Below are 11,515 nucleotides of genomic sequence, written 5' to 3' on the forward strand. Positions count from 1 at the left end.
TATCCTAATGACAATGAGGAATTAAGGCCCAATCCCAATTCTACCCCTTAGCCCTTCCCCTTTCCCCTACCCCTCCGTTTCGCGCGTACATGTGAAGGGGTAGGGGTGTCTCGATTCTCTTTTGGTTGGAGAGGTAGGGGGAAGGGGTAGGGCCAGATAGCCCTTCAAACGAAGATTTTTCGTGACCACACTTCAAACGAAGGGATATGAATTATCTCGACAACATGGCTGCTACAGCGAACAAACGGACACATAAATGTAAGCTTTTTTGGCATAAATTTTAACGAAAAGTAATCATTTGTTTTATGTTACATTCAATTGTGAGTTCATATTAATGGTCATGTTACTCAAAGAAATGTTTGCAAAAAATCGTTAAATATTTGTTAACGTCATATCATTACAGACTCTATGATAGTGCCACAGCATATGTCTGATCAAGGCAATAACTGCAGTAGACATTGATGGGGGCTAATCCCCCCAATAATGAGAAATCGCTAAACCATTTTCTCAAATATTGCCTATTCGAGAGAGAGAGAGAGAGAGAGAGAGAGAGAGAGAGAGAGAGAGAGAGAGAGAGATGGAAGTTGCGTGTATTTGCGTCTGTGCGTTTATCTTTTTAGAGTGAGTTTACTTAAAAACAGTGATTGTATCCTCTCGTCACTGGAAAATATAATGTAGCGATTCAGTATTTAAACTGTATTTAATAATAATATTATTTATTATTATTTAATAATAAATAATAATTTAAGGCTCTAATGCACACCAGCACACCAGTATATGTGTGTATTGTAAGAGCTAGACGACGAATGATGGCGTGTGACGTCATGGTAGTGGTGTCCCAATCCTTAGGGGAATATTTTCTCCCCTACCCCTTGACCCTCTGGCTTGCTTAGTTGGGGACACTTCATCTACAGTGATATCGTTGACTTGATTGCAAATAAATGCACAGACACTATTTAACTGAACAGAGATGACATCACTGAATTCAATGATGAACTGCCTTTAACTATCATTTTGCATTATTGACACACTGTTTTCCTAATGAATGTTGTTCAGTTGCTTTGACGCAATGTATTTTGTTTAAAGCGCTATATAAATAAAGGTGACTTGACACTCTGTTTCAAGGGACAAGGGGAAGGGGTAGGCGGAGGGGTAGGGGAAGGGGTATAAAATAGAATTGGGATTGGGCCAAAAAATAGTCAGAAGAGGATCTATGACTTCTGGAAGCACCTCTTTCAGGAGCTTAGATGGTATAGGGTCTAACATACATGTTGTTGGTTTAGATGATTTAACAAGTTTATACAATTCTTCCTCTCCTATGGTAGAGAATGAGTGGAACTGTTCCTCAGGGGGTCTATAGTGCACTGTCTGATGTGATACTGTATCTGACGGCTGAATGGTTAGAATTTTATCTCTAATAGTATCGATTTTAGAAGTAAAGTAGTTTATAAAGTCATTACTGCTGTGATGTTGGGAAATGTCAACAATATCAGTGACCCATACTCAGAATTCGTGTGGGGAGCAGTTGTGGGTTCGGTGCCCTGCTCAAGGTCACCTCAGTCATGGTATTGAAGGTGGAGAGAGCACTGTACATTCACTTACCCCAACTACAATCCCTGCCAGCAAGAGACTAGAACCTGCAAACTTTTGGTTAAAAGTCTGCTTTACTTGTAACCAAAAAAATACTTTATTAGTATTTTATGTTTGCTTTTAATTAGAGTTTTAAATATGTTTATATATTAAATAATTTTAGAAGCCTACTTTTTTGTTTTCTTGTTTTATGTCAGTTTTAATGTATTGCTGAAGTGAGGACAGTTTTTATGGCATTGTTCCTAATTGAATGTGTTCTGATCTCTGTATTGATGGTTCAGTGCATTGTTTGTCATGAATATCTCATTCAGTCGATCAGTTGTGTCAGTGTGTGTGTGTGTAGGCATCTGCTTGTATTCTTGCTGTCCCTTCACCCATCCCTCATGCTTCACGATTCAAGATTTTTATTCATCACATACACGATTATATGGAGCATATATGGTTTTGAGTTTAGTTTAGGAGCCTGATGGCCTGGGGGAAGAAACTCCTTCTGAGTCTCTCGGTTTTTGTCATCAGGCTATGGAAGCGCTTACCAGATGGCAGCAAAGTGAAAAGATGGTTACTGGGGTTGATGGAGTCCTTGATGATTTTAATAGCTCTGCTTTTGCAGAATTTGAGGTAGATGTCCTGCAGGGCTTTGCAGTCTTGACTGGAGCTGTTCCCATACCACACTGAGATACACTGAGTGTATGTGTGTGTGTTTGTGCTGCATGGGAACAGCCAGAGAATGGAGGTGGAGGTGGAGAGGAGAGCAGGGGGAGGATCCAATGCTGCGGACGACTTTCTTTTCACTAACTCTGGAGTTGAGTTTAGAAAAGTCTGAAATGACAAATAAGAAAGCAATGAGCTCCGAGCAGCAGTGATCCTGGACTAAATCTGAATCCTCAGCACAGGCGGCTTCTTTCCTGCAGTCCACAGCAGATTTATACCTAAACTATGTTGAGAGTTTCCTCTCTTTCCCACACTTATAAGAGCTGCAACTCTCCACCAGACGAGGTAAGCTCAGCTCTGTCTGTGTGTGTTCATGAATCAGTCTTCATACTGCATTCAGTGCTTTTGTGGATTCAGATGACAGCTGTATTTAGTGCCTCAGATCTGTGTGTGTGATTGCACTAATATATTCAGACAGCACTGTGTGTGAATGAGCTGCATGTTTCATTCTGTAGGAGCAGTTTTCACTTTTCTGCTGTGGGGCAGCTCATAGCTTCTCTTTCAAAGCTTGATGAGATTATTAGTTACATCTTATCGAGTATCAAAGCGCATTGCCATAAAATCCCAAGACACAGACAGTTATATAAAGATAGCAGTGACTTGTGATTGCAGGCTTTGAGATCTTGAGACATTGATGACTCTTTTGGGAAACTCTGCAGGAGGCAAGTTACATTTTTCAGGAAAAACAACTGCAAATTTAGCATTAGATTCTCTTAAGTACTTAATGTACTTAAGGTGCTCTATTTTCTCGCAATAATTTTGTCCTTACAGTAATATGCCAAAAATGATTCTTGAGTACTTCTTAAGATAAACTTAAGATAAACTTAAGATCATCTAACTGTGCTATTTTGGGACACTATGAATATAAACTAAAATGTGCTTTTAACATACTATCTCTGTATTTAAAATGCATTTTGTCGCCACTTGTAGTACACTTGCATGTACTAGTGTATATAAAGATGGTTCAACTGTTTACTAATAGTGGAAACTAAATAGATTTGATTAGTATATTAAGCGACAAATTGGAAAACAAAATTGGTGCGTGTAAATATAGCACTTTAAGAATATTATGGAAGTGTACTTTTTCACGTGGGACAGTTTTAATGTTCTTAAGTATTATAGGTAAAGAAAAGAAATAAAACCCAACAACTTTTATTCATAAAATATAGTGCAGTAAAAAGTATGACATAATGCTATTTGAATAATGTAAGAAAACTTCACAACTGTCCAAATCTCACATGTGTTGGCTAAAGTTCAGTGGTTTGGACACACGTCTGCTCTGAACATGATGTTTGGTTTTGTTGTCTAATGCAGCTGAATGCTACAGATAGCTGATCCAGGGCTTGTCTTTACAGGGCCGGATCTCAGCACACATTCTCTCTGGCTTCTCATGCCTGCAGGAGCTGGATCTTTTCCTCAAGATGACACACCTTGATCCTAGGCATGTGTGGCCCAAGGCGGGCCTGTAGAGACATGTCTGAAGTCACTGGAGAAACCATCCAGCCACCACTCCTGTAGTCAGATCAATCACATCACACAGTCATAAGGGTCAGTTTTTGGAAATTGAGGTATACACAGTACATCATCTGAAAGCGGAATAAACAGGCTTCCCTTTCAAGGGATCTTCAAAGTGCATCCTCTAGGGGTTGCTATGGGAAAAGTCTGGTTGTCACCCGTGTCTGAAGCATACATTGAAAAACACAAACAACACTTTGGCCGGCGACAGCCCATGATGTCACTACCGGTGCGACTATAGAATAAATAGGCACTGGGAGAACACTTCATCCTCTTCTTCATCTTCACTGACTGTTTTGTTTGAAGAATGCATTGTGAACATGGTAAGAGCGATCTTTTTTCTATCATCATTGCGAGCACTAGCAAAATGTTTATGGGATTTGTGCATCCGTGTCATCATTAATTGACAGCTGATGACACACACAACAAACATTTTTTGTTTGGATGAAGAGCACGCACGCAATGTCCTGGAGGGGGCAATTTGCGTGCATTGTGAGAGTTTACCAATGAAACAGCTCCGCTCTCATTTGTCTCTCTTTTCAAGGAAAGAGGGGCAGCCATCTCATCTCAGGTGAGCCTTCCATTTCTTCCTGATATCCATACAGAGATTGAGATGAATGGAAAAGTTAATTTTCCTCACTCATCCATTGATTCCAGCATACGAGTTATGTTAATATTGAGGCGATGCGCGAAAATAGGGGCCCTGGTGCATCTTGGTCTGAGGATCAGAGATGGGCACAGAAGGCTAGTTTCATGGCTTGCGCTCCTCCCCCACCCTGCGGATAGGGATAGGAGGAATCGTGGGTCAAAGTAAGGCAGGCAAAGCCTAAGTCGAGGCATCTTTTTTACATCTGCCTTTACATTTCCCTTCCTAATTTCCCTATAACCACCAGCTCTTCACCTGACCGAGGTTGGGTGGGAACTAACTGCAATACACTCTACTATGCTGGACCTATGATGTTTTGGTTTGACCTATGGCTTCATAGTGACCACCTTAGTGATGATCCGAACTAGAGGCTTCTTTGGTCACCTCTTGAGTGGAGCTCCAGCACAGGAACCATGGTGGGGGTGGTGTTGGCGCAGTGGATAAGACACACGTCTTTGGTGTGAGAGACCCGGGTTCGAATCCACTGTGAGACACCAATGTGTCCCTGAGCAAGACACTTAACCCCTAGCTGCTCCAGAGGCGTGCAACCTCTGACATACATAGCAATTGTAAGTCACTTTGGATAAAAGCGTCTGCTAAATGAATAAATGTAAATGTGGGTGAGTATGAGCCATTCTCTCTGTCTCTGTTACTTCACTTGTCGATATTGTGTCCAGCCGGTATGATATCCCTGGTTCCAGCTTCATGCTTCCTTTATCATGCAGCCAGGTCACAGACTTCTGTTGAAGCCTTCTTGATCATCAGGCCCCCGACATGGCACTGGATGTCCAGCTAGGTCGCCCTGAGGGGCTTTCTGGTCACCTGGATCACTCTGGTCACTCTTGCTGAAGCATCGAGTGGGAAGTGAGGGTTTTATTTGAGCTTGCCTCTCCCGTTTGACACAGTACTTCCGGGCATCTGTGAACAGATGCTTGGGAATCTTTAAGTACACACCCTAAGCTCTGTGTACTTTCTGAAATCCACATGGTGGTAAGTGTGCATGCTGAACACTTTGCACTCTCTCTAAAATCCACATAAGTGGTAAGTGTACAAGCAAGAATCTGTGCACTTTCTAAAATCTTGTACAGTAAGGGTTATGTGTATTAGCTTTGTACAATTTCTCTGAGTTGGTTAGACCCTGGTAGGGGTCTCCACTCAACCAGTGTGTCTATTAACAAAATACATTGTAAATTGATAATGAGTTATTGGTATTATAATATATAGGTCACAACATCAAAAGTAAAATGTAATACAAAAAGTAAAAAGGGATTTTGGGAATGTCAATTTATCATTATTCATTGTAAATTATATGTTCTTTATCACTTCCAAAAAATTGTAAACTACCGTAAAATTACATATAATGTCCACTACGGGTGGACTTCTGGGTGAAGGTTTGACTCCTAATCCTAAGGTTGTGTTTTGAGTCTCGGGCCTGCACTATGGTTTAAATGCAGAGCACGGATTCTGAGTATGGGTTTCCATACTTGGCTGTATATCACGTCGCTTTCTTTACAGCTTTTCACCATATATAGTGGGAACTTAAAAGGGAACTTAACCGTTAACCATTTAACAGGTTTTTACTGTAGATTTTTACAGTCTTTTACCATTAAAATCACGGCTATTTTTTGGAGGATCTGCCTTATCCAGTCTGGAACATATAGAAATATCGGTGTGTATTTGAACTCTCTTAATGTGGTGGTCTCCATAGACTCTGGACACGGGATGGCTGGACTTCCATGCTCCTCCTCTGGATAAGATCTGCTTCATCTGTAGAGCCATAGAGTGCAGGCTGAACCCTAACCTGCTGCACGTGGTGGTCATTTACTGCAGGGTGAGATTTTGATACAGCCTTACCACCAAACCATATGTTCGGCCAGGGATGAGCTGTGCTGTGTGTGTCAGTAATACGTGATTTCTCTCTGACTCACTAGGGATGGAAGGGCAGTCATCTACTCCTTTGTTCATTTCACAACGTCTCTGCCAGGTACCTACACTCTTCACAGGCGCTTACTCTCAGTCATCATCGTTCACATTTGATAAAATATGCAATTTGCTGCCAATGCTGATATTTCTATGATGAAATTATGATGCTTGTGATTTAAATCAATGAGATCTGTATAACAGTATACAGCAGATACTGACAAAAATTATTTACATATAGTGGTCGCTCAATATCTCCAGTAATGTGTCTCAATAAGATGGATGTAAATGCTCCGAACATATAACACAGTGATTGAGAGCTGCAGAAATAAAGGCTCCACAGAAGATGTGAGATGTTCTGGAGGCTTGTGAAGATCCTTCCTCTGCTGAGGAATAGTGAAATTAAAGCTTCTGGAAACAAATGCTCCTCAAAAGATCCTGATGATCAGATTTGAGACTCTAAAAAATTATGGAGAATCAAGTAAAGCTGAGCTGTTTCAGTCCAGTAAGAGTAGATCTGGAAATATGACTGCAGTTATTCTGAGACACGTGAAGCAGCAGCTGAAGCTGGAAGTTTGTACAGTTACACTATCAAAAACTCTAAACTATCAATCAGACGACAGAAGACATGGAGTAGACTGATGTGAGAAGGACTGAATACCTGATAAATGAGCAAACTTGATAATTCTGTGTCAGATGAAGCTCTGCTGCTTGTTCATGTACATGTAGATGCTCCCCAGACAGCAAGCAGTTTCGCCCCAGAACCAGCCCACATTTGGCCCACGTGAAATCCATGCGGGCCATATGTGGGCCAGATCTGGGCCGGAACTGCATGCTGTCTGGGTATCAACAGTCTCCAGAATGGATCCAGCAAGATGAACACAAACCCTGCGCCGGTACACACAATCACGGAATAAACACCAAATAAACATTTAGGATACACTTTGACAATAACACGTGTGTAACTGCACCTACAGAAAGAATTATTGCATTTTTTTTATCATTTAATCCTTCCAGCATACTGGACAATGACCCCTTAGACTAAAGACTAAGCTAAGACTAGACTAAATTCTAGAATATAAATCCAGAGTATGAACAGACAGATCAGGTTTGAGTGCTTTGTGTTTATAAGTGTTTTAGATGCTTGATAAAATAGAGGTGATGAATGGTAAATACTTGTAAAAAACCACTGAAGAATGAAAGTGAATGTAATGGAGGAAAAAGAAAGACATTAGATAGACGTCTAGTGATTTGGTAATCAGAGCAGCACTTCTGCATCCCGTTCATCCATGACTTTATCTCAATGAGGAATGCTGTGTTTTTCTCGCCATTACATTTAAATTTTTCTTCCTTCTGTCTGCAGGTGAAATGCTTCCATAAGAGCTGCCGGTCTGAGCGAGATGATATATTCAGAGTTCGGTTTCACACAGGTGTCGTTCTGGCCTATAGCCTCGTGTTTCAGACAGACAACATGGAGCACGCTAACAAAGGTCAGTGATGGCCCGTCTGACCACTACTGATGCAGTGACAGATTCAGAACCAGTGAGTTTATTTGTAATGAAAATATAGAAAATGAAGGAATTTTCATTGTATGTTTCCTCCAAACAGCATATGTTCTGTTGATATTCTGATGTATCAATTTCAGATGTATCATTAATGTGGAACTGCACCACTGTGTTTAGTGATGTGATGAAGAAGAATAAAGTTGAGGATGTGAGTTGTACACTGCGTCCCAGACAGCAAGAAGTTTCGCCCCAGAACATGCGGGCCAAATGTTGGCCAGATCTGGGTCAAAACCGCTTGCTGTCTGGGGTGGTGTGTGTTCTGTTTAAGTAAAAAAACACAACAAATTGGCGTCAAGGATGAGCGCTTCAGTGCTGAGCCCGCCCCCTTTTCTTCCTGTTAGAGGCTGCACTTCAGAAACACTTTGTGCCTAAAGTTAACGTAGATACATGCCGACACACGTTCAGACGTGTGCAAAGAACAGATGAAACTGTTATGCAATACGTTTCCACTTTAAGAGCGTTAGCAGCTCCATGTGTGTTCGGGGAAATGGAGAGTGAAATGCTCTGTGATCAGTTGATCGCAAATGCATCGTTGACTGCAGTAAAGGTCAAATTACTGTTAGAGGATGACCTCACTCTAGAGAAAGCGATTACAACCGCATGTCAAGTGGAAGCTGCGTTAATAAATTCATCATTGCTCTGTAATTCCTCTGCTACTGCCATGAAGACGGTAAAAGCCATTAGTATGGACACTAAGTATGGCAGAGGGGGAAAGGGCGCACATTCAACTAAGCAGTCTCAAGTTGCTCAGGGACGATCGGAGGATTGAAAACAAACAACGACCGGTCAGCAACGTCGACAATTCTTCAGATGTGGATCAGACAAAAGTCTGGCAAATGATAAAAACTGCCCTGCTGCTAAAGTGACATGCAGACACTGTGGGAAAAGAGGACACTTTGCTGTGTGTGTAAAGCAGCAGTGGGTGAAGTAAAAGAGGTGGTAGTTCCAGACATGAGCAGATGATAAGATCAGCTGTGAAGTGAATATTGATGCACCAAGAGGTCATAAACATAAGTTAAACTGGTTGTAGATACGGGCACATCAGTTTCCATGGTTCCAGAAGATCTGTATAAGAAACACTTCTCACAATGCACCTTGAGTAAGCCCGAAATTAAACTGGTCACTTATGCAAAAGAGAACCTACCAGTTATTAGTTGCTTATCAGCATTAGTGGGTGTTTCAGAAAATGACAATGTAGTTCCAGCTACTTTTTATGTAGTGATTGCAGGATCTCCCTGGTTAGGGTTGGATTTGATAAGGCTGCTGAACCTGAACATTGTAAGTAGGAAAGTAAAGCACATAGACAATGAATTTGGAATCTCAGCTGCACCTCTTCATATGACTCAGCATTCTACAAGTCCTGCATACAATGTATCACCTGTATCTTCTCACCTGAGATGTTTGAAAGGATTTATCCACAAAGTGCAAGTTAATTCAACAGTGAGACCAATACGTAAAAAATCGAGCTTAATCGTCTCCTTACAACGGGCGTAATTGAACCAGTTGATGCTTCAGAATGGGTTAGTCCATTGGTTGTGGTACGTAAGCGTGATGGACACATTAGACTTTGTGTGGAGCTCCATGAACCCAATAAGAGTGTGATTATGGATTGCTACCCATTATCTCATATGGATGATTTGTTTACAGAACTTGCAGGTGCTTCACATTACAGTCAAATTGATCTGAGCTCTGCTTACCACCAGCTGCCTCTACATCCTGACAGTCGTAACCTGACAGCTTTCATAACGCACAAAGGCCTTTTCCGTTTCATTCGGGTTCCCTTTGGACTAGCTTCAGCACCATTAGCTTTCCAAAAATTGATGCAAATGTTCCTAAAGGAGGGGGTAAAAAATTACTTGGATGACATTATAGTTTAGGGTAATTCTCAGGAGGCCCATGGTAAGCACCTCCAAGATGTTCGTCAAAGGTTAGACGAGGTTGGCTTGCAGATTAACTTTGATAAAATCTCTTTCAACCAAGCAACATTCCATTCCTGGGTCATGTCATTTCTAAAGAAGGACTATGTCCTAGCCCAGACCACCTCACTGCCATTTCAGAAGCATCTCGACCTACAGATATGGTAGTGCTATGTTCGTTTCTAGGGCTCACGTCATTTCAAATTTCTTCCAAGCTACGCTACTATGGTTGAGCCACTGAGTCAGATGATTAGAGCTGATGCAAAAACACCACTACAGTGGAGTAAAGGGACTGTTGAAAGCTTTGAAATGGTTAAGAGAATGCTGCTGGAGAGCCCTGTTCTTTCTTTATATGATCCTTCCCTTTCCACATTCATTACTACAAACGCCTCAGATTACGGCCTTGGTGTGGTTCTGACACAGCTACATTCTGATGGTGTCGAATGTGTGATAGCTTTTGCATCCAGGACGCTATCAACATCTGAGAGGAAATATTCTACTGTGGAGAAGGAGGCACTTGTGTGTGTTTTGGCGGTAGAGTGGAGAACGTATGTGTGGGGACATCGTTTCACTCTAACTGACTACTCTTCTCTCCACAAAGGGCATGAATAGAGCAGGCATGAGGGTAGCTCGTTGGTCTGCTAGGCTCCTGTGCTTCCAGTATGACATACAGTACCGTTCAGGTAGTAAAAACTGTGTGGCGGATTGTCTGTCCCGTATGCCATTGAGCCACACAGACACCACTGTATCCATTGAACAGGATTTAATTTCTGAAATCCCAGAAGTTCAGCCCTTTCTGACTGCGTTGTCGCTAGTGGACTTTAAAGCTGAATGAGGGGACTGTCCAGAACTGTCTCAGTTACGTCAGACAATTCAGACAAGTTAGCTTAAAGGGTTAGTTCACCCAATAATCAAAATTATGTAATTAATAACTCACCCTCATGTCGTTCCAAACCAATGAGAACTTCGTTTATCTTCGGAACACAGTTTAATATATTTTAGATTTAGTCCGAGAGCTCTCAGTCCCTCCATTGAAACTGTGTGTACAGTCTACTGTCCATGTCCAGAAAGGTAAGAAAAACATCATCAAAGTAGTCCATGTGACATCAGAGGGTCAGTTAGAATATTTTGAAGCATAAAAAATACATTTTGGTCCAAAAATAGCAAAAACTACGACTTTATTCAGCTTTGTCTTCTCTTCCGTGTCTGTTGTGAGAGAGTTCAAAACAAAGCAGTTTGTGATATATGGTTGGCGAACGAATCATTCGATGTAACCGGATCTTTTTGAACCAGTTCACCAAATCGAACTGAATCATTTTAACTGGTTCACATCTCCAATGCCCATACCGTATGCACTTATGCACCCCCATACCATCAGAGATGCTGGCTTTTGAACTGAACGCTGATAACATGCTGGAAGGTCTCCCTCCTCTTTAGCCCGGAGGACGCAGCGTCCGTGATTTCCAACAAGAATGTCAAATTTGGACTCGTCTGACCATAAAACACTATTCCACTTTGAAATAGTCCATTTTAAATAAGCCTTGGCCCACAGGACACGACGGCGCTTCTGGACCATGTTCACATATGGCTTCCTTTTTGCATGATAGAGCTTTAGTTGGCATCTGCTGATGGCACGGCGGATTGTGTTTACC

The 11,515-nt window shown here is 41.6% G+C and overlaps 1 long non-coding RNA gene across 1 annotated transcript; it reads left to right on the top strand.

Moving 5' to 3' along the window:
- Window positions 1-2,255: 2,255 nt before the first annotated feature.
- Window positions 2,256-4,133, top strand: LOC132095905 (uncharacterized). The gene is made up of 3 exons (XR_009422525.1): window positions 2,256-2,586; window positions 3,657-3,783; window positions 3,945-4,133. It is a non-coding gene; the product is annotated as an uncharacterized LOC132095905 (long non-coding RNA).
- The last annotated feature ends 7,382 nt before the right edge of the window (window positions 4,134-11,515 follow it).

The sequence above is a fragment of the Carassius carassius genome, chromosome 20 (genome assembly GCF_963082965.1).
Source record: "Carassius carassius chromosome 20, fCarCar2.1, whole genome shotgun sequence".
In the NCBI taxonomy this organism is placed as follows: Eukaryota; Metazoa; Chordata; class Actinopteri; order Cypriniformes; family Cyprinidae; genus Carassius; species Carassius carassius.